The following is a 27172-nucleotide window of genomic DNA, read 5'->3' on the forward strand; positions in this document are numbered from 1 at the left end:
GACGCTTATCATAGCGCGAGCTCCAGACGATGAAAGGATTTCTTGACAGTGGCACAGATCCAGAAATTAATTTCATGAGACAGGGGGAGGAGAAGGGCAAGGAAAAGGGAGGGTGGTTTGATGGGTGCGGGCTCCATCAGTAGTTTAACTGCTCCCTGCTCCCCAGTGTTGATTGAATCTCAGTCATATGTGAATTCCCGCCTCACAAGTCTCTTTCTGCTTCAAAAGCTTGTGTAATCAGAAAGGAGAAATTGACTTTCCCGTTTCTGGCTCTGTGAGGTAAGGAAGAGCTGGCGTGGCAGATTGGACCCTGCTGCAAATTCAAAGACATTGTGGGAATCTGCTATAGCGAGTGTGGATTAATTTTCTAAAAAAGTAACTCTCTCTCTATCTATCCCTCATTCTTTGTCTCTCTTTCTTTCTCTCTTTCTGTCTTTCTCTTTCTCTCTTCTTTCTTTCTTTCTTTCTCTCTTCTTTCTTTCTTTCTTTCTTTCTTTCTTTCTTTCTTTCTTTCTTTCTTTCTTTCTTTCTTTCTTTCTTTCTCTCTCTCTCTCTCTTTCTCTCTCTCAGTCACGTCATCAGTTATTCCTTCTTGCAGTCTATTTCTCACTCTTACCTGTCTACACTTTCATTGTCTTTACCTTTTATCATCTTTCATCAATTCTTAGGACCAGTGGGCAAACCCAGATCCAAAGACATTAATATTTTTTGGTCTCTTACCTATGGTGACGCAGTGTCGTCATCATGTATTTTGCAGTCAGTGAAATGTTAGTTTGTAACATGCATAATCATTACTTATATGTGTGCATACATTGATTTACATCAGGGGACTCCAACCTTTTCTGTAATAAGAGCTACTTACGATCAATAAAAATCATCCTGAGCTACTAATATCATCTGTTTTGTAATGACCACATCAGGCAAGATGCCTTAGTGTCCCCGTATGTAAAAGTATCCACAGTGATTACCTGAGTGAATCAGGCAGGATTTCAATCAGTAATGTAAAAAAAAAAAAAAGGCTTTGGAATGCCTTATCGCAGGTCATACATAACGGCAATAGCTTAAATGCCCCTGGCACCAAGATAATGATATTAATAACAAACCTCTCCAAGGTCACATGATTTATAACTCAAATATCAGTTTTAAATAGATTTTGAAAATTCAACCATCAGTTTATCAGTTCTGAAAATGCACACATTTTAATTTCTAATACACGCTTTTCAGTTTTGGTATACGTATATTCAGTCAAGCAAAAGCGTCTAATCTAGTTGGCTGGACTGGACACAGAGGAGCTATTTACAGGTAGCTGGGGAGCTACCAGTAGCTCACGAGCTACTCGTTGAAGAAGCCTGATTAAATGTTTTCTATTTACTATAGTTAGAATATGTACATGCTAACATTGACATGAGTGGGCCTTGGTGCCCGACTCCAACTTGAAAAGTCAACGTATTTCTGTTTGCTGTGCTTAACTATTTTTGCTTTTCAGGCACCAGAGTCACCATGTTCTAATTAGAAATTATTTTCTGTTAGCTTACTGTGTGAAGGTCATATTTGTTGCAATTAATTGGTGGGAGTATGATTCTCTGCACCTAGACAGGATGGGAGGCAGAGGAGGTGAATACTCCTTTGTGAGATATTGTGGAGGCCCTGATGATAGAACAACCTGGCATTGTATTGTCTGTGAAAAGTAGGCTGACAACAAGTACAGTGGAAAAACTGATTTTTGACTGGTTCTTACGCGGTGGGAACCTATGAAATGTTTCACTTCGATAAAATCCATTTTTTAACTGTGTGAAGCTGAGTTAGTTGATTAGAAGACGTGCCCCTGTTCACTTTTGCAAGCGCGTGTTCCCTATCTCTTCTGAGACCATGAGCCTCATATTTCTGCTCATACCCTTACTCTTCAGAGTAAGTACATTTCTCTTTTTCTTGATTGGAACCTAAATTTGGTTCTACTTTTGATGCCATATTTGCTGACACTGGCATCTTTAACGTTTTCAGACTTACCCACAACCTTAGCTTAGAAGTAGAGTTTCCCTTCATGCGAATGGGAATTCATCTCACTTTGCATATGCTGTCTCAATTAATTTATGCATAATTGATTCAATTTGAGATTGTAACTTTGCTAATTTGTTAATACATCTTCATGGTTTCCAAATATTCCCTTCTCTATCATTTCCTGGGGCAAAATCTGCTTCACTGTCATTGATGCATTGCTGAATTCATGATTTTAGCCCCAGCTCGAGATGAAGGTCCATCCCAGCGTACTAAGTGGACATTTAAGTATGCACCAGGTTTGCGTAGTGAACATACCATCCTCATCTGTTGCGCTATCATGTGCACCCCATTTATCCTGGGGAGAAAAAACAGTGCAAGAAAACGACAGACTAGAGAAGATGGATGCGATAACGAAGATAATGAGGCCTGCACTATATATATTTCCCAAGTTGTGATCACTAGCATACCATAGACTCCTGGCAAATTAATGAAATACTAAACATTTCAACTGAATGAAGTGTTCCGACACCAACAGTACATCTACCTGCTCTAAAAGGCCCTACAAAATAGGCATGGAAAATAGTGGAGACGGATCCAGCCATTTACAACATTATCCACTTAAATCAATCTCCACAAGCGTCTATAATTCAAGGTGCTATCTATTATCCACTATAGAAATGTTTCTAAATGTAATAAGAGAGCTGCTGGAAGGATTGCAAGAAGCATACAATGCTACTTGTAAATAAAAATGACTTTTATTTATCTGTTTTAAAAACAACACATAAATAATCATTTACAATGCCAATAGCTCACACTCTTGTAAATGCGAGACATATTGCATTGCAAATGCGTGTCAAATGTTATGTGAATGTGTGGAATGCTGGCTGCAATAGCCCGTCGTAACTCTATAGTGGGCTGTATTCTGCATTTTCACATCGCTGCTGAGTTTTTCAGGTCCCTGCATGACTAGTTAGCCTTTTTTCTTAGAGTTCTGTGACTTATAGTGTAATTTATCCTACTGTAAAACCAGGACTAAAGTGCCAGAACTCTAAGGAAAAACTGTGCATGTACTAGTTACGAATAGACCTGCGACACTTGGCAGCTATGTTTGTAGGTATGTTTCCTAGAAATGTATAGTTGTTAGTATAGCTTATACACCATGTCTTGACTATTTCGAAGATTCTAGCAACTGACTATAAAAGCAGTTACAGCAAAAATATGCCCCAAAAAAAAACATATAAAAAAAACCTTTTTTTTTTTTTTTTACCCCTTTTTGGCTCATTTCAGGGTCTCTGTGTAGCATTTACAAATCATTCCTAATTTGCACTGTTTTTGTGGATGAAGGTGAGCACTTCATTCTTTGCACCCAGCAAACCCCATGTGTTTGATTTAGAATGTGATGCTGCTGTTCAAGTGTTAACTATGCTACCATTACATCAATGAGCACTGCACCCTAGTGAAATTGTAATGTCGCTGTGTAGTCAGTGATGGTGGGAGGTAGCAAATGCGGGAGGAAGAAAATGGAGATAGCAGGAGAGCTGGGAAAGTTTGCTAAGTTAGAGCATTCGCAAATGTAAAACCATTTTATCTCTTGTGAATGCTTTAGGGCTCTGGTTGGGCAATGCCTATGTTTTGTCTCGTCACTGAGTGCTTCATTTATGAAAACTGTTGCATTGCTGCGATAAAACAGCGATGCAACAGTTTTCACTGCGCCCTCCTTGCGACACAATGGTTGTGCCGTATTTATTGTACAGTGCTCCATGTTGCAAGGAATGACAGATACGTTAGGAATTCTGATTTATCTGTCGGTGCAAAAGTCACGCATTGCTGGAATTTTGTCGCAAGCATGACGCAACTCCAGCAATGCATGGGGTAGGCCTATTTCCATTGCAATGCCTCACCATGCCAATGGCTATGAGCAGGCATAACGTTTTGATGCAGTAGCATTCTAGAAGTGGCACCGTGAAATCGGATAGACTTCACTGCACCACTTCTATGAGGCTTTTTCACATGGGAACACACACCCTGCATACATTATACCTGACGCTGGTATAATGTAGAGCAGGCATTTACAAAGTGACTCATCTGCCTAGATCCGTCACTTTGTAAAAAGTGACGCAACAGCAGCGTAAAAGTGTTGCAAGGCTTCATAAATAAAGCCCTGAATTTTTTGTGTGAAAAAGTATATATTTGTATATGCATAAATAACAAATACCTTTGATGTAACTGCAATCTTTGTTTAGTATTAAAAAAATTAAAATTGGTAACAACTATATGCACCACTAAGATGGACAGTCAGCTCAATAAACAGCCACCCAGGATTACTCCTGGATTTCCTTGAAAATTCCAGGAAAGTCCAAAAATTAATCGACCCACACATATTTGCCCACAAGTTTATATTTCTGACTTTGCAGCCAGGATATTTGTTTTATTATGTTCAGGAGGATGTAACTCCGCAGCAATATAAACATATTGGTAATAGTACCAAAAGAGACAATGAAAGCAGGGCAGGGTTTTAATCACAAGAACTAGGATTCCTTGTAAAGCAACCTAAGGTCCTTATTTGATGATAAACATGTAGGAAAATATCTAATTCCTAAAGGAAATGTTAAACCAAGAGAAAGTTCTACCAGCAGAATTTTCTTGACAAAATCACACCTATTTGTAGTAAATGGCAGGTTTTGCTCTAACCTTGTGTGCAGAATCCAGCGGAACTGATGTTCCTTTCCATATCTCATCATCAATAACCACCTATATTGAAACATATTAGCCAGTGGTTGAAGCGGAGAAAGGAGAATGGAATAGGAAAGAAAACAGAGATACAGTACTCAACACTCTGTCTTGACACCTTTGGTGTCAAGGAGGTCTGCAGGTTGTAGTGGATCTCTAAAAGATAAAGAGAAGTAGCCCAACATTGGAACACTGACCATTACTGAAATTATGAAATGAAATACCATAGTAAGACCTCTGTTTAACCGATTATGTATGCTTTGACTGGGTACTTGAAATTCCTAAATACTAAACATAAAGAAATATATTATCTTGCTGAACGTATATACACATACACTTTTCCAGATGTGAGAATGACTACTTCAAGCTGTGTCACTATACTCTCTTTTATAGATCTATACAGGTTCTACTCGACTGCTGTAGAACTGGGAAAAAAACCATCATCAACATCCTGTAATTTCCTAAACTTAGCGACATCTATGCATACTTGTTTTCTAACTTTATACACTATGGCCCAGATTCACAAAGGTGTCACGCAAAGCAGCGCAGCACCCAAAGAGGCTGCGCTGCATTGCATGACAGGGAGGGAGCAGGAGAGCGCCATATCTACAGAGATTTGGCTCTCTCCTCCCCTCTTCCTAGAATCAGGGCTTATTTGCTCTGCCGCTCGCCTGCCTGCCTGCTGACTTACCTGCTGCCTGGCCGCTCCCTGATTGCTGAAGACCTCCGCTCACCTCTTCTACGCCGCTGCCCTCCGTATCTTCCTCAGGTTCGCCTTCTGCCCGCAGCCTGCCGCCTCTGCCCCCGCTCCTCACCGGCCCCACTGCCCCGGTCACCTCCGTGCTTCCCGCCGCTTTCCTGCCGCCGCTGACCCGTAGCTCCGCCTCCCCTCCTCTCCCACTGGTCCTCCCGCCTCCCGCCTCCCGCCTCCCGCCTCCCGGCTGACCCTCCCTCCCGGCTCCTACTTAAGGGGTCCCTGCCGGGTCACTCACTGTGACCCCCTGTGCCCTCGCAGGCGGTCGCTCCCTCCACGCTGCTCTGCCGCTCGCCTGCCTGCCTGCTGACTTACCTGCTGCCTGGCCGCTCCCTGATTGCTGAAGACCTCCGCTCACCTCTTCTACGCCGCTGCCCTCTGCATCTTCCTCAGGTTCGCCTTCTGCCCGCAGCCTGCCGCCTCTGCCCCCGCTCCTCACCGGCCCCGCTGCCCCGGTCACCTCCGTGCTTCCCGCCGCTTTCCCACCGCCGCTGACCCGTAGCTCCACCTCCCCTCCTCTCCCATTGGTCCTCCCGCCTCCCGCCTCCCGGCTGACCCTCCCTCCCGGCTCCTACTTATGGGGTCCCTGCCGGGTCACTCACTGTGACCCCCTGTGCCCTCGCAGGCGGTCGCTCCCTCCACGCTGCTCTGCCGCTCGCCTGCCTGCCTGCTGACTTACCTGCTGCCTGGCCGCTCCCTGATTGCTGAAGACCTCCGCTCACCTCTTCTACGCCGCTGCCCTCCGCATCTTCCTCAGGTTCGCCTTCTGCCCGCAGCCTGCCGCCTCTGCCCCCGCTCCTCACCGGCCCCGCTGCCCCAGTCACCTCCGTGCTTCCCGCCGCTTTCCCGCCGCCGCTGACCCGTAGCTCCAGCTCCCCTCCTCTCCCATTGGTCCTCCCACCTCCCGCCTCCCGGCTGACCCTCCCGCCCGGCTCCTACTTATGACGCCCCCTCAGCGACCGCGCAGTGGACGCGCGCAGCGGGAGCGCCGATTGAGCGCCGAAGGTGCGCCAAAGGTAAGCCCGTCTGCGCCCGTCCGCGCCTTGACCGCGCCCAGTGCCAGACCCCCTGGTCCCCGCGCCCGCCAGCCCCCCCGCAGGACCTACGACTTCGCCACGCTCATCGCACTCAACACCGCCCGAGCACCTGGATGCTACCGAGCGTCCCCGCGACGCACCCATGGACCCTTCGTCTGCCGATCCTGCAACTTCTCCTGCCTCCGAACAGGCACTACGCCCACCAAGACGGACAACAGCAACCACCTCAAGTGCATCCTGGTCAACACCCGCTCCGTCCACAGACACGCATTGGAACTCTGGAACCTCCTCGACACCGCATCTCCAGACGTCGCCTTCTTCACGGAAACCTGGATGAACGCCTCCTCAGCCCCCGACATCGCCATAGCCATCCCGGACGGCTACAAGATCATCAGGAAGGATCGCATCAACTAGACCGGAGGGGGCATCGCCATCGTTCACAAAAGCACCATTCGCATCTCGACTGACTGCATCGACGCATTCAACGCCGCCGAATACCTGCACATCCAGATCCACACCGACCCCAAGACTACCCTCAGAGGCACCCTCATCTACAGACCCCCGGGACCACGCGCACAGTTCAGTGAAGACATCACAGACTTCATCAGCCCTCACGCCCTCCCCTCCGCCGACTACATCCTCCTCGGGGACCTCAACTTCCACCTGGAGAACAACAACGATCGCAACACCACCGCCCTGCTGGACAACCTTGCCAACCTCGGACTCAAGCAACTGGTCTACTCCCCCACCCACTACGCCGGCCACACGCTCGACCCTCTCTTCTCATCCAGCAAGCACGTCACCTTCAGCCACTGCACCGGACTCCACTGGACTGACCACAGCTGCGTCCACTTCAGCTTCAAAAAGAACACGGTCCACAACCACTCGAAGCAGGTTCCCCACAGAAACTGGAGCAAGATCACCGTCGACCAGCTCACCGCCTCCCTCAGCCAGAACCCACCTATCAGGACAACGGACCCTAATACAGCAGCCCTCGACCTCACGCAATGGCTGACCTCCTGTGCCGACGACCTCGCCCCACTGAAGAACCCACTCACCAGGCCCAGAAGCAAGAAGCCCCCCTGGTTCACCAACGAACTCAAGGACTCCAAGAAGGCCTGCCGCACCCTCGAGAAGGCCTGGCTCCTCGACAAGACCACCGACAACATGACCGCCCTCAAACTCGCCACCCGCAGACATCACCAGCTCATCCGCACCACCAAGAAGAAATCTCTGAAGAAACGACTGGACAAGAACGCCCATGACAGCAAGGAGCTCTTCAACATCGTCAAGGAGTTCTCCAACCCCAGCACCGGCAACAACGACATCACTCCCTCGCAGGACCTCTGCGACTCCCTCGCCTCGTACTTCCACCGCAAGATCGCCGACATCCACAACAGCTTCGGTGTTCTACCCCCGCACCCATCGACCGAACCTACACACCCCGCCGCCATCCTCCAGACATGGACCGAAGTGACCCCCGAAGACACGACACGCATGATGAACACCATCCACTCCGGATCTCCGACCGACCCATGCCCCCACCATGTCTTCAACAAGGCCGCCTCTACCATCGCCCCCCACCTCCGAGACATCATCAACACCTCCTTCGACACAGCCACCTTCCCGGAGAGCTGGAAGCACGCCGAGCTCAGCGCACTACTGAAGAAACCAACAGCGGACCCGACCGACCTCAGGAACTTCCGCACCATCTCGCTCCTTCCCTTCCCTGCCAAAGTCATCGAGAAGATCGTCAACAAGCAACTGGCCGCCTTCCTCGAGACGAACGGATCCCTCGACCCATCGCAGTCCGGATTCAGAGCCAACCACAGCACCGAGACCGCCCTCATCGCAGCCACCGACGACATCCGAGCCCTGCTCGACAACGGTGAAACAGCGGCACTCATCCTCCTTGACCTCTCCGCAGCATTTGACACTGTCTGCCACCGCACCCTAGTCCAACGCCTCAACGACACCGGCATCCAGGGGAAGGCTCTGGAATGGATCATCTCATACCTTTCCGGCAGAACACAGAGAGTACTCCTCCCCCCGTTCCGATCTGAGGCCACCAAAGTCATCTGCGGCGTCCCGCAAGGATCGTCGCTCAGCCCTACTCTCTTCAACATCTACATGAAACCCCTCGCTGCCATCGCACGCCAACACAACCTCAACATCATTTCCTACGCCGATGACACCCAGCTGATTCTCTCCCTCACCAGAGACCCCGACACCGCCAAAGCCAGCCTACACGAAGGGATGAAAGACGTCGCCGAGTGGATGAACATCAGCCGCCTGAAGTTGAACACGGACAAGACAGAAGTCCTCATCCTGGGACCGTCGCCCTCCGCATGGGACGACTCCTGGTGGCCCCCGGCCCTAGGCACCGCACCCAAGCCAACGTACCACACACGCAACTTGGGCGACATCCTGGACTCCTCCCTTTCGATGACTAGACAAGTCAACGTCGTCTCCTCATCCTGCTTCCACAACCTCCGCATGCTCCGCAAGATCTTCCGATGGATCCCGACCGAGACCAGGAAGACTGTCACCCAGGCCCTCGTCACCAGCAGACTAGACTACGGAAACACCCTCTACACCGGTACAACAGCCAAGCTACAGAAAAGACTTCAGCGTATCCAGAACGCCTCCGCCCGACTCATCCTGGACGTCCCCCGTCGCAGCCACATCTCGAGCCACCTGAGAGACCTGCACTGGCTCCCTGTCAACAAGAGGATCACGTTCAGACTCCTCACCCACGCACACAAATCCCTCCACGACCTAGGCCCAAAGTACCTCAACGACCGCCTGACCTTCTACACGCCCACCCGCCTGCTACGATCCGCGAACCTCGCCCTCGCCGTCGTACCTCGCATCCAGAGAGCCACCGCCGGAGGAAGATCCTTCTCCTACCTGGCGGCTAAGACATGGAACTCCCTGCCCGTCCGCCTGCGGCTAACCCAGGACCACCTCGCCTTCAGGAAACAGCTCAAGACCTGGCTGTTCAAGCAGTAGCAGACCCCCTCCCCCTAGCGCCCTGAGACCCTTCCGGGTGAGTAGTGCGCGATATAAATTCCATGATTGATTGATTGATTGATTGATTTGTGCTGGCGTGGGCCAGACACACACTTTAGCACCATAGTGTTAGGGTGCGTGCCTGAGTATACCATAAGTTTTGTACAGGAAGGAACCTTCCTGTACAAAATATCATGGCAAGTCAAGTTTAAAACCTTTTCCTACTTTGTACATGTGCTGTACAGTGCAGCACACATGCAAAGACGGAAAAGCAAGGAGAAATTAAAACATTTCTCCTTTTAATGCCTGCTTTTCAGCTCCATTAATTTTTGGAGCTAAACCCTGTCTATATGGTTTTGCATCAAAAAGCATAGGTGGTTGCATGGGAATGCCCATGTACCACCCATATAACGCCCCCTCAATGCAAAGTAATGCAATGCAGAGTTTTGCTCTGTTTGTGTTACTTCTCCATACAAATCAATGCAAATACCAATTTGCGTTGGTTTGTTAATTTCCAAACAAGTTTAGCATCGGGTGTACATTAAAAAAAGTAATGCTAACCCGACGCTAAACCTTTGTGAAACTGGGCCTACATGTTTTCACATCTATATACATGTCCTCTTAGAATTAACCCTGTTTCATCTTAGTAACTCTTAGCAGAAAATGTAACACCTGTTTTTAAAGTTCAAACAAGGGCACACAAATATTTAAATTTTAGTTTTTTTCAAATTACACAAGACTTCTATGAAAACAATAATGTCCATAATCCAGTCCTTAGAGAACTAGAAGTCTTGTCACTTGATAATCCACATTCAAATAGCAATTCACGGATTCTGCAACATAATAGCACAATTGTCTAGCAAGTATGCAGAGCATTACGGAGACAGTTATACCTGAATATCCAAGATGACCATTTCTCCAGATATGCAAGAGTCCATGGCCCCATGGAAAACGTAGTAAATTGCTGGTGCTCTACCATGTGACATGTTACCAATGTTTGCGCAAGTTGAATTGAGTCAGAGCCCATACTCTTTACCCATATCTTTCCTTTGCTCAGGAGCCAACACCATAGTGTGCAGTGGCGGTTGGTGACATTTGAAAGTGGTCAGGCATAAAGTTTGTAGCTGAGTGCAATGTGGTGAGCGAGTATAGTGAGCAAGCATGATCTGCATTAGGGGCGATCAGCGGGCGTTCTCGCCCCGAGAAAATTGTGAAAAAAGAGTGGGCAAATGGTGCCTTTTCAAGCAAGGTTAATAAAGCAATTGTGAAAGTGTAGTTATGACAACAATAAAGAGATTTCATAATAGTGTGGTCTCTAGATACTGCTTCTTTACACTCAAACCCAACCTGACAGTGAATGTCACTTCTGACCTCTCATCCTGACATTGCCTCTTTCCAGGCCAGAGTCTCAGCAGTGGGGCTCCTGGTTTATCAGGATATCTTACACAGACGCCTCATAACAGTTGTGGAGCATGCAAATTGGAAGCTGGTTCCCATGAACTTACTGCAGTTTTCCTCTTACAACTCTTGCATCAACAACTTATCTAACTCATTCTCATTCCCTGAGTTAAATTCAACTGGCACAGACAAGAAGGATGTTTCTTTGTAGGGTTAAGCTTTAACAAAGGTACAAACAAAGGTTGGATTCACAAGACTGAAGCAGCTTCAATCTTGAACTAAATGGATTTACATTTTCTAATGTAAATGGCCCCACAAATTTAAACTGTAATTTAGAGGTAATTTAAAAATGCAAAGACTTTGTAAGCAATGCACTTTCATACCTACTACAGACTGCGGTGTTTGCCTTCTCTTTGATTAGAACACAACTTGTGAGTATACTATAGTGTTTTTCAAGGTTTCTTGTGCAGATGTACGGATCTCAAATAAATCAGTTAAAAGTTTTTGAATTTGAGGAATTTAGCTTGACAAAGACTGATCCAAAGGAAATAAACAAGGAAGTTGCAAATAGGTGCACAACAAGGATTATAGCCCTATAGATTAATGCTCTATGTTGTTGTCCATTAACTATGCTAAAGAACTTCTTGTTCCAAATCAACCTGTGCCAAAGCTTGATATCGCAGATACTTTTCAAAACACTGATTCAATCATCAGTTTGTTCATTTGTCTAAAGATAACTGGTGGACAGACAAACCTCCATATCTAACTCTTTGAAAATGGCAGACCAGAACTTTGACATGAACTGGGTTCTCCTGTCAGTAATTAACCCCTGCAGTGCTGAGGGCAAGATGTTTACATCCTCCACACTACCTATGCAGTACAGAGGATGTGAAAGTTTCATCCTCCCACTGCAAGGCAGAAAAGACTCTGGTGCTTACACAAGAGGATGCCCTCTTGATATTTTAAGCTCCACAGCCTGGGCTGCTAGGAAAAAGTTTCCACAGCAGTCTAAGGCTCCTTTTGTTTTCTGAATGAAGTTCAATGCGCATCACACGCGATGTCATTAATGATTGTGAAGTTTAGCTCAAGTGTGAACTCCAGGGGTGTCTTTCTGTCCCTCTGGGTGCAAATTTGAGAGCTTAAACCCAATCTGTCTTCAGGGGCAGAGTGGCAAAAACAAAGAAATGCAGTGAGGGATGTCCTATGCACACATCAGAGTATACCCTCCCTCTTAAAGGCCCCAAGAGTTGTTCTGCTTTCCTGGGGGCAGATTGGGGGTTTACCCAATTATGCACCCTTTGGGAGGACAGAACGTCCATGAGACACCATTGATGTTTACCTTTATAAAATTGAAAATAGCTGGGGTGACCTGCAAAGGCATCATGCTGTAACATCATGCATAAAGATCAAAATACTGTTTTGCCCCCTGTGGAGGTGGAATTTGAGGTTTACTTCAAATCTTCCTTCACTGGGAGGTCAGAAAAGCCACTCAACACCAGGGATTTTAACAGTTATACAAATAATGGGGTGCGGGCAGACTCCTGACACTGAGCTATAGGCCCCTAAAGATAGCAACAGTCTTTCTGTGCCCATGGGGGCCAAAGTTCCCCAGGATTTCCCCCTAATCTAAACCACAGGGGGGGGCAAAAAGCAGAATACATATCAGGGCTTTTAGTAGCTATAACAAAAAATGGGTTAGTGATGTCTGTGCTGGCATTGGACTGTGGCACAAACCTGAGTAGAACATGTTTTCGGACAACCATCAAAGGATCCATCCCTGTGACCACAAGATTCTGACAGACGTAATGATAGTTATCTTAGGAAATAGGCACTCAGGTCTAAAACATTACAAAAGGAAATCTTGCCCTTTATTTCTGCTTTTCCTGCTTATTTTCATTTGTTTTTTTTATTTCAATGATTAGTTTCTTTAGGAAAATCACGAAAGATCTACACAAAATGAACCCTTATAAAAGTCATACTTTTCTCCACTTTTCATAAATGTATAGGTATCTGTGTTCAGATATGATCCATACACCTGCTTCCAACACAAAATGCAAATAGGTAGAAACCACAAAATCGACTACCATATTCACAAATCTCTGTTTTGAAATCTGAGAAACAGGTGATTTTAGAACAATGATCCTTTTGTTGAGTTAAGTTTTAGAAAAAAACATACACTTTCTTACACAACACTTTTTCACATTTTCCAAACTAAAAATAAACAAATCACATTTTGGCTATTTTATTGGTTAAATCCAGAAAAAGCACAAAACATGGGTGTTATTAGAATATTTGACATTTGTGAAAAAGGACACAAATTTGACCTAGATCCCATTTATGAAAGAAAGGTTATTAAGGCTTAAGGGAGAAAATCAAAAAGGGGTCTACACTAGTGGAAAACCTCATAACTTAAGGAGTTAAGGGCATACCTATTAGCTTTGCCAGTGCTTGTATTTTATCCTCTCGATCTCAGCTCCCAGAGTAGCAAGCACATGCTTCTTAAAATCCAGCAACACTGACATGTTAGGATCGGTGGGTAACAACACAACTGGGAATACTGTCCCACTCAATTACATTTGAGCACATGTAGATTTATGATATAAATCCAGGCATCACAATAAAATATGCATATGTAAAGCAGTAAGTTTGCAACAAGAATATAGATTAAGATTCCAAGACACTGCATGAGTCCGCGGGTATGTGATTGTTTCTGGATACCATACCATGATTTCAGTATTATGCTTATCTGCAAGATGTAGATAATGTTTAATTAGCAAAAGCACCCCCTTGTGACTGGTTGCCCCAAAATGCATTGTTGCATCGCATTTCTGAGCTTGTTTTCTCAAATTGGAATTTTGCAAAGAACAAATGTAATTAAATGATTTGAAACAAAAGCACTGGAACAAAAGTGCTTATGGTTCAAACGGCCATTGGTAATTGTGGAAGAAACATTTGTTAGTACATTGCATGTGAGTTGTGCAGTGCGAGATGGATCTGATCAGATTCAGTGTTAGAGGAATCATTTTGTGTAAAGCTCTAGGGACTCTATCCCACCATCACTTTAAGGTTTGCTTCTTAGTTTCATGAAAGTGATACATTTAGGGGTGTTTGTTCAAGAGGTCAAACAATTTGCGTTGTCCTTTAAGGGATAAGTGCTCAAACATCAAAAAGGGCTCTGCACTGGAGATAAAAAGCCTCAGTGCATGAAGGGTAAACAACATGTGGTGAAAAATCTAATACATATTTATTAGATTTTGGTAAGCCAAGCAATGTTATAAAATGACCCATCTTAGTCAAATAGTCCAGAACGACTGGGATCTCGCTTCGGTCTTGACACTTGGGCAATTCTGCACCCAAATCCATTAACACTACATGCCTAGGTTTGGGTGGAAAAGGAAAAGGTCCTAACAATCCCACCGACCAACAATGTGAACTATCAATTAAGGCACAACTTGAACTTGTTTTCAGAGCTTTTAACTTCACCATATACACTAGAATACCAGGAAAAAATATATATATGTGTGTGTGTGTGTGTGTGTATATATAATTATATTAACATATATATATATATGTATGTATGTGTATATATATATATATATATATATATATATATATATATATATATATATATATATATATGTAACCAAAGTGCCCTGAAGCATTAGGACGGCACTCGACGGCACCCTGCCATGCGGCTATCCGATGCAGCTTGCCTTCCTGCTTTATTTTCAATCATTGCTGCCAACGCGTTTCAGGGTATTCAAACCCCTTCTTCATGGGCTAAAACAGACATCTGAGGCTCGCAATACAGTGTTTCCGGTTTCTTTTATTAGTATCTCAGCCCCCAGTGGGCATGTGCTCAGTGCGGTAATTATTTGATGCACCATGGGACATGGAGTCTCAATTGCGAGTGTTAGTGCGCCTTATAGTAAGTTCAAATGTCCATTTTAAATTTAAAAAACGTATTCTTTCCTTAGTAGGCAATAAGTCGAGTGCCGTCCTAATGCTTCAGGGCACTTTGGTTACATATATATATATATATATATATACACACAACAATCCTTTTATTTCATGCCTACTTTCTTATTCTTTTGACCAAACTTCTTTATGTTGGTATTGACTTTCTGTAAGCACTTTAACCTAAATTGGATCTACATCAATCAATGGAAAAGAATGATCATAAAGCCGCTTTGGAGACAATAGCAATGGTGGGTTCTTAGTCACATGATGTTCTTTTTCTTTCTCTACCTGATCTTTTCTTGATAAGACGGCAGTCTTCCCATTCTTGGGACCTGGTCCATCAAGTCCATTTGACTTGCCTAGTGTATAGTGATCTAGATGACTTGAATAACTGCATATTGCTGTAAATTCTACATTCTTCTATAGTGTGTTTGGCTCCTATAAGATACTCTATCCTTTCTCCAAAATATCTCTTTATGCACAACAGTTCCTGGCCAGCAATTCTATTATTGAATTCTGCTAGTGAACATTCCATAGAAACACAAATGACTGGTTAATCCTGTCCAGCATTTGGATTTATCAGAGATAAAACACCTCACATTGCATGATAAGAAGCATCTGTCTTCGCAATAAAAATACATTCTACATTAGAGTGTTGCAAACTTGGAGCACAAGAAAAACATTCTTTTAAGAAAGAAAATTCCTGATCTACTTAAGTATACCAAACAAAAGCTCTCAATTGCGTTAAACAAACTGTGCAGGTGATTTCAGTATGGCAGCTACTTTCTTTTCATCCATCTTGATACCCCCTGGTGTAATGATGTATACTGTAAAATCCTTAGCAAAATGGAGGTTATTCATTTTTGCAATATGGTGATGGTCTCTAAAGTTTTGCAATACAGCTTTAACGTGATAGGTGAGTTTACAAGGTGTCAGAGAGTATCAAATTATGATCTAGAAGGATAATACAAATCACTTTAAAGAAATCCTTCATAAAATTTCTGCTGCCATAAAATACTGAAATGCTGCAGGATAACTGTAGAGTCTATGGCCTGATATTCAAACAATCCAAGCTGAAGGCGCAATTTAAGGTTTAGAAAATGGAGTATTCCCCATCAGCCTGGCAGAGGATGTAATTTCTACCTGGCCATGGATACTCTTCCTGCCAAATTTAGAAATAACCGCCAAGCTGGCAGTCATTTCAAGTATTGACAGGAACCACCAGCACAGAGGTTCCTGTCACTGCTTTTTTAAGTTTGATGGTCAGCTCCATCATCATGACGGAGCCATTCATCAAACCCATTTTATTTTCAAAAAGAAAATCCAGAAGCTGGATTTTCTTTCCCCTCACCTCATGACTTCTCTCCCATGGTGAGGGTAGCATTGAGCTGTTTTCACTGCTCCTTACTACCAGGAATGTCCTGCCAGAGATAGCTGACCTTTATGTTCAGCCATCTTAATTGTGTGCAGACATTGAGGTCAGCTTCTGATGAGCCTTACTCAGGCAGTCAAAGGGGTACCAAAGGTCTGCCCACTTATGTCTGCCATTATGTTGGTGGTGAGGATACAGTGTTGCTAGTGTGGCACTCTTCATCACTCTTGATCCAGAGAAAGCGGTGTAAATTTTATATTCATTCACAATATCTCCATAATATCATGAACAGTAACTTTTCTATAAACAAGAGTTTGGCCAATAGAAACACAATAACCACTTATAATCATGAGGTCCTCCGATAGATCTTCGGTTGAGCTAATAGGGACTCAGGTAATTAGAGACAGAAGCTATTTCCTTCATGAGGACCTAAAATGAAGAAAATGCCTACCTAACCAACAAATAGTCATAATATTGTATCATGTCAAATAACTCATCAATAATGACAAACTCTGTATACTTATCAAGTTAGTTTTACCTAAATGATCAAATATATGTATGGTCAATACACAGAGTACATTAATAATGTCAATTCTGTATTATTTCAATGTTACAGGTAAATCACAATAAGAAAATAGAGTTCATAGAAAATACATCATATATCAATAACAAGCATGTGGAGAGAGTGTGTGTGTGAGAGAGAGAGAGAGAGAGAGAGAGAGAGAGAGAGAGAGAGAGACAAAGGAAAAGAAAAAGTACATTCGCAATTTCAGTATGCAATTTCGAGGTTCATACGAACCTAAAATCAATGAGCTAATGCACTGTGTGCAAAAGTCAGAAATAGCTAACCCTTCCGCCGAAAAGGTATAGCTTGAGCAACATCACCAGCTGATTAAGTGCAAGGCAATCAGGATAGTTCACTTCAAGGAGAATCAGGATCAGACTAATAGCACGTCACTCCCAGTATTTGCAAGGATAATAGCCAGCCAGAGTAGCATAGAGAGTGCAGCAGCAAAAGGCTCTTGTCTCATTGAGGCAGTTACTACTTAGTTCTTTTCCCACGTAAGTAATTATACCCCAAAATGTTCACATTTCCAACCCCCAAATGTTTTACTTTCACAATTTTACACAGTTCTATTGGTTAGGCTCATGAGGTAATCATTCTCCAAGCTAGGTCATCCGGAACTTCAACTATTCAGTCCTTTGTTCATCTGGATGATGTCTTTTCACCTCGGAGGCAGGAAGACAAATCGAAACCTTTCCATATCCGCACTCACGCTTTCACATCAGCTTGTAACATAGTCAACAACATTTTCATAGAAAGAAATACTCTAGGAAGGAAACTCTAGTGATACAATTATACACAACTAAACAAATAAATCAGCATTTTAGAAATATTGAAGGACAAAATACATTCTTTTGAGGCCTAGGTTAAGAAAAGAAAATAACTCTAGCAGGTTTTGAGGCCTTCATAGGAAAAGCATAAATCATCGTTTTTCTGAAGAATAAAACACACATATTACTGTTTACAAAATGAAGAAAATACATCAGAAAAAGATACTTAAGGATGCATTATTCTGATTAGACTCACAAGCATAATCTCATTTCAAAATGTGTTATTAATCGATCACTTTCTTGTTATGAGAAAGAAAACATAAATCAAGAAATATTTTACTTAAAACATTTTCATTGTCATTATTTCATAATTCCATTTAGGACATTTATTCAGTCTTTTCGCTTATCTCATAATAAGTTTCATAAAACTCTAGTTTTTTTCATTTGTGTACTGCACATTTTCATTTGCAAATTTAATTATAACATGTGTTGTGTCTCTTGCACGTTTTCCATGTTGCACCTTTTTGAAAAACCCCTCGTAAAAAATTCAACTACTGTTAGTAATGTTTATTAAAACAAACCTAATGAGCTGATTTGATCAAGCAAGAGTATTATCAAACAATCTTGCTCCATCACCCTCTTTAGCCCTGACTAGATGCTTAATCCTGTTAAGTCCAACTTAGTTAATATTTTGGCATTTCTCATTTGATCCATTAAAAAAAGATATCAAGGGACTAAAGTAACAGTTCTTTACAGTTATTCTATTGATGGCTCTGTAATACATACACATTGACCACCTACTCCCTTTCTTGGATAAGTAAAATAATGGTGAAGAAGTTGGAGACTGTGAAAGTGTAATAAAGCCATTATCCACATGTTTCAGATAGACACTGTCTGAGATATTTTGTCTATGATATTCTGAAGGCAAACATTTGATTACAAGGAATTTGTGCCTCCTAGCTCTAATTCTATCCAGCAATCATAAGGTATGTGGGGAGGTAATAGAGTTGTCTTTTTTGCCATAAAAATGAAAATACTTTCTAGGTAAAAAGGAGGAAAAGAAACAGCACATTCGCAGCTGTCAACATGCCTACTTTAGCAAGAAACTTGGATTGATGATTCTCTCTTGATGGATTTGAAACCAAGCAACAATTCTGACAATATCCAGAATTCAACTAGAATGTCCTAGCAGCCCTGTCAATACATGTAGGGCTAACAAGGACAAACCCAAAAGCACCTTAAACCATGCAGTATGTATCAGGTCAAAGTAAATCTTCTTTTGACGTTTTCTTAAACTTACCAGTGAAATCATAAGCACATATAAACTCACTAAACATGAGGCTATATTTGAAACATCCACGGCCTTAACATCCTCAGGAATCTTTAATCTATTAAGGGCTGGAATTTGTGAAGATTGTGCAAACTTTACATCCCCATAAATCCCAAAGGTTTCAAAACCTTAATATCCTGACACCATCTTTTTGCTGATCTTCCACCAAAATCATCTTCCTAGGAATAATCAGGTGCACAACTGACTGCATACTCACAGCCCATTTGTGAAGTGACTTAAGTTCCTCACTTTACAATGCAGCTCCTATCATTGTCAATGATTCTAGTTTTCTACTGGATGTAGCATTCATAGGTGGCACTTCTGTAATCTGACTTTCAAATATCCTAAATTTACTTGCACAGTATTTTACTAAATGTACTGACCTTCCACAGTACAAACACAAATAATTTATACGCCTTCTGTCTTACTATTCCTTAGATATGGGTCCTCTGATTCTACCCAACTGTATTGGCTGAGAAGATTCTCCTCTTGTACTGTCTTCTTAGTCCGCACTGTGAATACTCATGTCTTTTCTGATTTTTGTAGAACTAAGTCTATAGGCTCATGACATTTGGTATGAGGATTAATTACCTGCAGCAAAACACCCTTCAACCAACTGTAAAGTCCTTATTAAAATATAAACACCATTTTCACCACTGCCCAACCAGTTTCAACTACCAATCAATTGAATGAGGTAATATAAGTCAATAAATCTTGATGGCCTTCTTTTAAATCTAAAAATTCTGAATTCAAAGAAAGCGTTTTTGACTTCCTATCAAACGACGACTGCATCTAATCTCAAAAGGCATACAAATTGCAAAGACACAGATCATTTCTTTCTACCAATGGAGTACTCCAATTGCTACATTGCCACTTAAATATGACTGCACAAAGGCCACTTTAATTTGCTCAATTTGATACGTTTGCTGACACTGATTACGAAGCAAAACACATTTGATTGGATCACTAGAGGAGGAGCTAAGGGTATAATTGCAATCTTTCTGTGGCACACGTGGAAAGTGGAAAAAGCCTCAAAGAATTGTTTTGGGGCAGGAAGGTGTCCCATCCTGCGCAAAAACAATCTTGCCAGATATGCTAGCACCTTTGCACCATGGTACACGGGTTCCTTCATTGGTGCTAGACAGAACTCAATGTGCCAGCGCAGGGAGAGGGCAGCAATACATCATATTTTGTAGTATGATGAGCTTCAGAGCTAATCATAGTACAAAACTGCTCTTATTGCCCGCACGAACACCATCCGGCTTATCATTGATAAGAGCACTACTGCTGTTCTTCACCTTTTAGATCTTTATGTGGCGTTTGACATGGTATTGGAGGTCATTCTACTCAAGCGCCTTTTCAATGCACGTATCTGTCATTCTGCTATCCACTGCTTAAGTTCTTTCCACTTTCCAGACCCCATTAGTATGTATTCCACCTTTACAATCTTATGCTTCCAATTTTTTGTACAGGGGGCCACAGGGATCTTCCTTGAGCCTCACATTGTTTAATGTTTACAAGCTACAGCTGGCATCTTTTGTTAGATCTTCTGGTTTTAATATTATCTCTCACAACAATGACACTCAGCTTATCCACTCTCTCTCTGAAGATACAGCAACTACTCAGATTAATTTTATGCGCTGTGTTCCTGTATAGCTGGTGGAGATACCTCTCTGTGGAACACGCACTTGATGGCCCACAACTTTGTGCCTATACCTCAAACATGGCAAGCTTCTAGAATCCTGGGCATTATAGTATCAGCTTTCCATGGAAAAACACATCACTGCAGGTCTGCCTGTTTTTTTAACAATGTCGAAATATCTGGAATATTTTGAGATGACTCCTCTGAATGAATAGAAAATAATGACTTCAGCACTCATTACCAGAATGTTTTTTCTTTTACTTTTCTAAAACCTTTTTTGCCAAACAGTGGCAAAACCAACAGCTCAGCACTGGCCTTACAAAGGCGAGACCTATTGGCTTTGCCAATGTGTGCGTCAAAATGTTTTCAGGCGGATAACGATCAAACTCCCCTAAAACAAGTCAGGCTTGCTCACTTCGTTCACCCATCATTTTCATAGTTTACCAATCACCACTGAGGCCATTATATCAATCCAAAGTATAGTGAACTGAACTTTAAGGCCATACCTTAAATCCAATCATAATCGATGATATTGTGCCATATAATATATCATATAACATCATACCGTTTCACAGTTAGGTTGTTGCTTAGATTAGTGTATGCTTATGGCATGTGTGAAATATTCACATCATTGCGCTTACCATTCTGCATTAAATTCAACTCACTCTGGGAGCTGGTTTGCAGATCAACTGTGGTTTTGAAGCATCATATAATCTTACAAGCACACCTCAAAGTGCGAAGGGTTTTTCTATCTCTCCCAAAACCAAATTCACAAACTCCTGTTGTGCATCCGCACAGTAGTTGTTGGAGGCGAGTTTGCAGAGTGTTGTAAAAGGGGGAGTGGCCTCAGCCTGCTCTCAGCAATCCCGCTGTGTGGGGCTTACTAGAGATAACAGGAGGGCTACTTGGCCCCCACGGACCCTCAAGAGGCAAGGGCACTTCATATTTAACTAGCAACTAGCTAGTTAACTAGCAAACACGATTGCTAGTTAAAAAACCATAAAAATGTCTTCTCTGTTTCTGGTCAAATGGACTATCTCACCAACGTGCTCCCTACATTTTGGCTCTTATCAGTAGTCCCTGAATGTTCCCTGCTGCCCTGGTCCCGGGGACCTGCCTGGCATTTGTAGGGGGTGGGGTACTGTCCACCTTGTGGTTGGGTTGGTTTGTTGTTTCATCTGTCTTTCCTCCTCTCTTCCCTCATCTTTGTTTCATGACTGTTTCCGGCAGTTCCCTATATTTTTTATTGTATACTTTTCCTGGATTTGCTACCTAATAAAATGATTTAAACACAATAATGCCAAACAAATTTTAAAGTATGAGCAGCACGCCAGGATGGTGTATCATTATAAATTTCATAAGGTGACAAAATACAAAAAAAACTAAAAGATGTTGACGTGTTCCCCCTTAGTACAGTCTTGGTCACGACATATATATAAGTTCTTATTCTGTGTTCTTTATATTCTCCCATGTTCAGTATAGGAAGGCATCACCAGACTCCCCTGGACAAGTGGCATTAGTCCCCTGCAACCACAGGTAAAAACAAAGTACTGGAACCAAAGAATTTCACCCAGGGAATCACCCAGAACTAGATGGCCCAGTGTGTTGTGGAAACGTAGTCCTGCCCTCAACAAAGTTTCATGGAGCTACCGTGGTAACCAGGACCTCCGGACTTCTAAATAACTTTCTGCTGTGCTTACCACTGCCAAGGCTTGTTGGTCGCCAGTCTGAAAACTACCCCTTCACTTAACGCTGTACCTTGAGGGAACTCCGCAAAACCTTCATCTGAAGTCAGGCGTAGCTTCATTGTTGAGTTTTTGCAACCTGTTCCAAACCAGCACTGTGTATGCGGTAAAATCTAATCTCCCGCGGCTCCCTCGTCAGCACCAAGGACAGCCAGGACAATTCTGCACCCCAGCTTCTCAAGCCTGGTAAAATGGAACTGACTGTCATGGCTTGGTCCAGGAATACGCATCACCTTTACCCTCCTTGGGTTCCACGCAACTTGACCTGCAAGTGACAGATTGTCACTACCACTTTTTCTCATTGACCACAATGCAAAAGTTCTGTAGTAGTTAATTGCTGTGATTTATAGTTTATTCTAAAATGCATAACTCCAGTTATATGCATCTGATCTTGTTCATTGTGGTGCCTAAATTAAGATAAAAAGATAAAAGATCTGCTTTATTTTTATTAATTGGTGTCGTAACTCTTTTGGGTCGTATCAAGTACTTATCATTTATGTTGGCACTCTGAAATGCTTCACACTCGCTCCTCTAGTAAAGACTATGGGGCATATCAGCAAGGCGAGGCGATAGAATTATCGCCGCTTTTGCGGCCGTTTTCGGCCGAAAAGCGGCGATAATTTTATCGCCTAATTAGCAAGATCACGCTAACGCGTGAAAACTTGCTTTAGTGCAGGAATTCCTAACGCCCAGCTTTGCATCTCTAAAGAGATGCAAAGTGGGCGTTCCTGACCTGACATGACAGGAGAAATGTCGCTAAGCGACATTTCTCCTATCATCAAGCCCCACGCTATGAAGCATAGTGGCAAGAAAAGTAGCGATAACCCCTGTTATTGCTACTTTCCTTACGCCTGCTTCAGGACTGACTTAGCCATGATATTCTATGGAAGGTGGATATCGTGGCTAAGTTTGCGGGGCCCTATTAACAAGCTAATGACACATTGCGTGAGATTATCGCTGGGTTTACGGCGATAATCTCACGTTAGGCAGTTAGCGCGAGGATTTTTATCGCTTTTGAGATAAGCGTTGCTAATAGCACGCTATCTCAGCGATAAAAATCCACGCTAGCCGGCGATAATTATCCTAGCGCAAAGTGCGCTTAGCGATAATTATCGCCGGTTGTTGCTGATATGCCCCTAACTGCTCTTTGCCATTCTACAGGACTAAGCTAAGGACTTATTATTGTCAATCCAAGGACCATCTTTGAAGTTTGCAAGAGTATTGCATGGTGAAGCCTAACCAGCATCACCACATGATACCCCACCTTCCTACATTCAGGTTTACAAAAACCTGTTGGGAAATGTAATCCAATGAGCCTTGCTTCGTGTCATTATCATAGTTAATTGGGAAATGTAGTCCTTTACTTACACCACTGTGCCCTCTTTTCAAACAGTACGCAGGATTCTGGAACAGAATGAGATTTGTAAAGAGCACTAAAGCCGAAGGTGTCAAAGTGCTAGTGTATATACGGAAACAACAGAAGGAGGCCAAGGTAGAGCACTCATGGAAGAGAAAAGAGCCAGGTTTTAAGTTGCTTGCAGATCACAGAGAAAGACTCCAGGGCCGCAGTGTGCACTGGTAAAGTATTCCACAATTTAGCCCCCACAACTGAGAAGGAGCAGCCACCCTACCTAGCTTTGCAGAATCTGGGGACAGTCAGCTTCCTGAGAGAGGAAGATCTGAGAAGTCTTTTTAGGGGTATATCACTAAAAAACTGTACTAAAAAGTGCAGCGCTTGATGGTGAAGAGCCAGATAGTGCAAGCGTCTCCTGAAGTAGGGGACGTCCCCCTGCGCACAGCAAGAACCCCTAAAGGGTTTAAAAAGTTTGATAATCAGTACACGGTGGTTTGATAGTCGGAGACTATGTTGGGATGGTTAATTTGATGATATTTAGTTGATCATATCACAAAAGATTCATCCATGAATATTTAAGGTATCAATCCATTAGTTATAGTGAACCTTGCCCAATGCATTTCGGTCCTATCAAGACCTTCATCAGGGGACATATCTACAAGAAAAGTTTAAAGCAAAGAATCAGGAAGTAACCAAAAACATAACAGTTCATGTCAAAGTTGGTATCATCATGGCAAAGCATAAAAAAGCAACTCATCAAATCCGATGTAACAGTAATACATATCCTGAAGGGAAGGAACTGATGGTGTAGCTCACCAAGTTAGGAAAGCAATTAAGGAAGTGCAATGTATCCTTGAAGAAAAATCGAGCCAGAGTGGCAAACCAGCATAAAACCAGTGGCGTGCAGGAAAATAGACGAATGATAGCTATCTCATAGAAAGTAGCGAAACGTAACCATACCAGAAAGCAAAAAGTGTTTTAACCAATAGAAAACAAATAGTGTTGAATAAAGTTTCCTCGTACAAATGAAAACAAACGTGATAAAATTGCCGAAAATCAGGAAATACGAAGGTTAAAAAACGTGTAGAGGCCAGTAAAAAAACGACTCGTGCTCAATGTGGTATCCTCATGCAAATAAAAACTGAAGTGGTAAAGTTGCCGTGAAACAAGGATAAACCCACGAAAAAAAGCGGTGGTTGAAAACGAAACCGTTCACCGAGTGTGATGAGTTAACAACGATAGAGTGAAAAATTAACCAGGTGACCGGGTAGAAGTTTCAACAAATATACTAAACGGTACAACTTCCAATGGACAGCGTGTCACCAAGGTTAGCCCGAGTTCCCAATGTTTAGTAATTGGAGACGCGAAGAGTATAGCTGTTATATGAGCATAGCGTGACAAGTGAAATAGAAAGAAGACTAGTGCTGAAAACAGTGGGCGACATGTTAGAATGTCTTCAGTGTAATGGAATATTAAAGAAGGATGAAAGGTTACAATGACGATGATAATAAACAATACAAGGAGTCTAAATAAATAGGAATCATGAGAAAGCGAGGATACACGAAAAGTTAGTGTAGAAGCTAATCAAGAGTCAGAGTTGTAAATAGAAAAGAATGAGAATAGTGGTTGAGAATAGAGATTAAAAATTTCACAAAAAATACCGCAATGGAAGCATGATAGCAAAGTAAGAAAAAAGGAGACTTAAAAATATATATATCCAAAAAACTATCAGAGAAAACCCCTGGACAGCGAAGAGTTTAAAGACGAGAACCCTCACTCACCAGAATGGTGACATGCTTCATCACTGGGTCCCCTCTTGTACACAGTGTCCGCAAGGTACTCTGTGTAAGCTACAACTCTCCCACAGGAAAGGAGCACAGGGTGTTCTATACTCCAATGTGAGTGTGTGAATAAGGGGCAGAGTGCAAAAAATAATAATAACTAATGTGACTTTAAAATCATCTCAAATGGGAGAAAAATTATTTATTGACTCTCCCTAATGGATGGTATAAAATAAGTAGTGTGACGATAAGAATATAAAATTTCTTATCTGACTAGGTCAGGTCAACATGTTTCTGCCTATTGAAATAAATTCATGGCATTCCTCAGGACCATTGTCTTGTCGCTCTGCTTAGATTGTATCATAAAAACCATACTCAGAATGTGTAGGTCTCTTTAATGACCAGCATCCTTGGGTCTTCTTTCTGTAATACATGAATACAACACTTTTTGAAAAAAAGTCTCACAAAATCTTTCCCAACATCTATCACCAAGTGTATTTACTTATAGTGCCAAAAAACACCCAGGTGGCACACAAGTGAATATAAATGAAGAAGAATTGTCCTCACCATTAAGCAGTAATTTACCTGCCAATACCCTTCAATGGTCTTCACGAACGGGTGTCTAGAGTGTATTAAAAATATAAAAGGAATGGATACACAGTTTAACACATCAAAAATTGTAGTGCAAGAACATTCATCATGTTCATAGGGAATACTCTAATCACCTATTTAAATCAATCCTCAAATAAATTCACAAAATCTCATCATTCATCTAGATGTTGTGACAAGAGGAGCTAATCGATGGTTGAACAGCCTACTAACTATAACTGTTTGGGATTATCCTAGCCTAAATGAATGCTGCCTTTCAACCAGACGACAACAAAATATCTGTTGGAAAACACGGGTACTCCAATCAAGTGTTCTCCAACACAGCGTGTTTTTTATACATCATATGTATTTTTCTCTCTCACGGTCATTCGCTGACAAACATGCGAGTATTTTCTTATTTAACAAGAAACAACATAGGGCTCAAACAGTGAGGTAGAGCACTCATTACAAATAGTACAGTAAAGGTCTCGATAACAACCCACATAAAGGCGAGTCTCCAAACAAAAAGGGGGGGGAAACTTGTGTGCCACCTGGGTGTTTTTTGGCACTATAAGTAAATACACTTGGTGATAGATGTTGGGAAAGATTTTGTGAGACTTTTTTTCAAAAAGTGTTGTATTCATGTATTACAGAAAGAAGACCCAAGGATGCTGGTCATTAAAGAGACCTACACATTCTGAGTATGGTTTTTATGATACAATCTAAGCAGAGCGACAAGACAATGGTCCTGAGGAATGCCATGAATTTATTTCAATAGGCAGAAACATGTTGACCTGACCTAGTCATTTAAGAAATTTTATATTCTTATCGTCACACTACTTATTTTAAACCATCCATTAGGGAGAGTCAATAAATAATTTTTCTCCCATTTGAGATGATTTTAAAGTCACATTAGTTATTATTATTTTTTGCACTCTGCCCCTTATTCACACACTCACATTGGAGTATAGAACACCCTGTGCTCCTCTCCTGTGGGAGAGTTGTAGCTTACACAGAGTACCTTGCGGACACTGTGTACAAGAGGGGACCCAGTGATGAAGCATGTCACCATTCTGGTGAGTGAGGGTTCTCGTCTTTAAACTCTACGCTGTCCAGGGGTTTTCTCTGATAGTTTT

This window comes from Triturus cristatus, chromosome 11 (assembly GCF_964204655.1).
Source record: "Triturus cristatus chromosome 11, aTriCri1.1, whole genome shotgun sequence".
Classification (NCBI taxonomy): domain Eukaryota; kingdom Metazoa; phylum Chordata; class Amphibia; order Caudata; family Salamandridae; genus Triturus; species Triturus cristatus.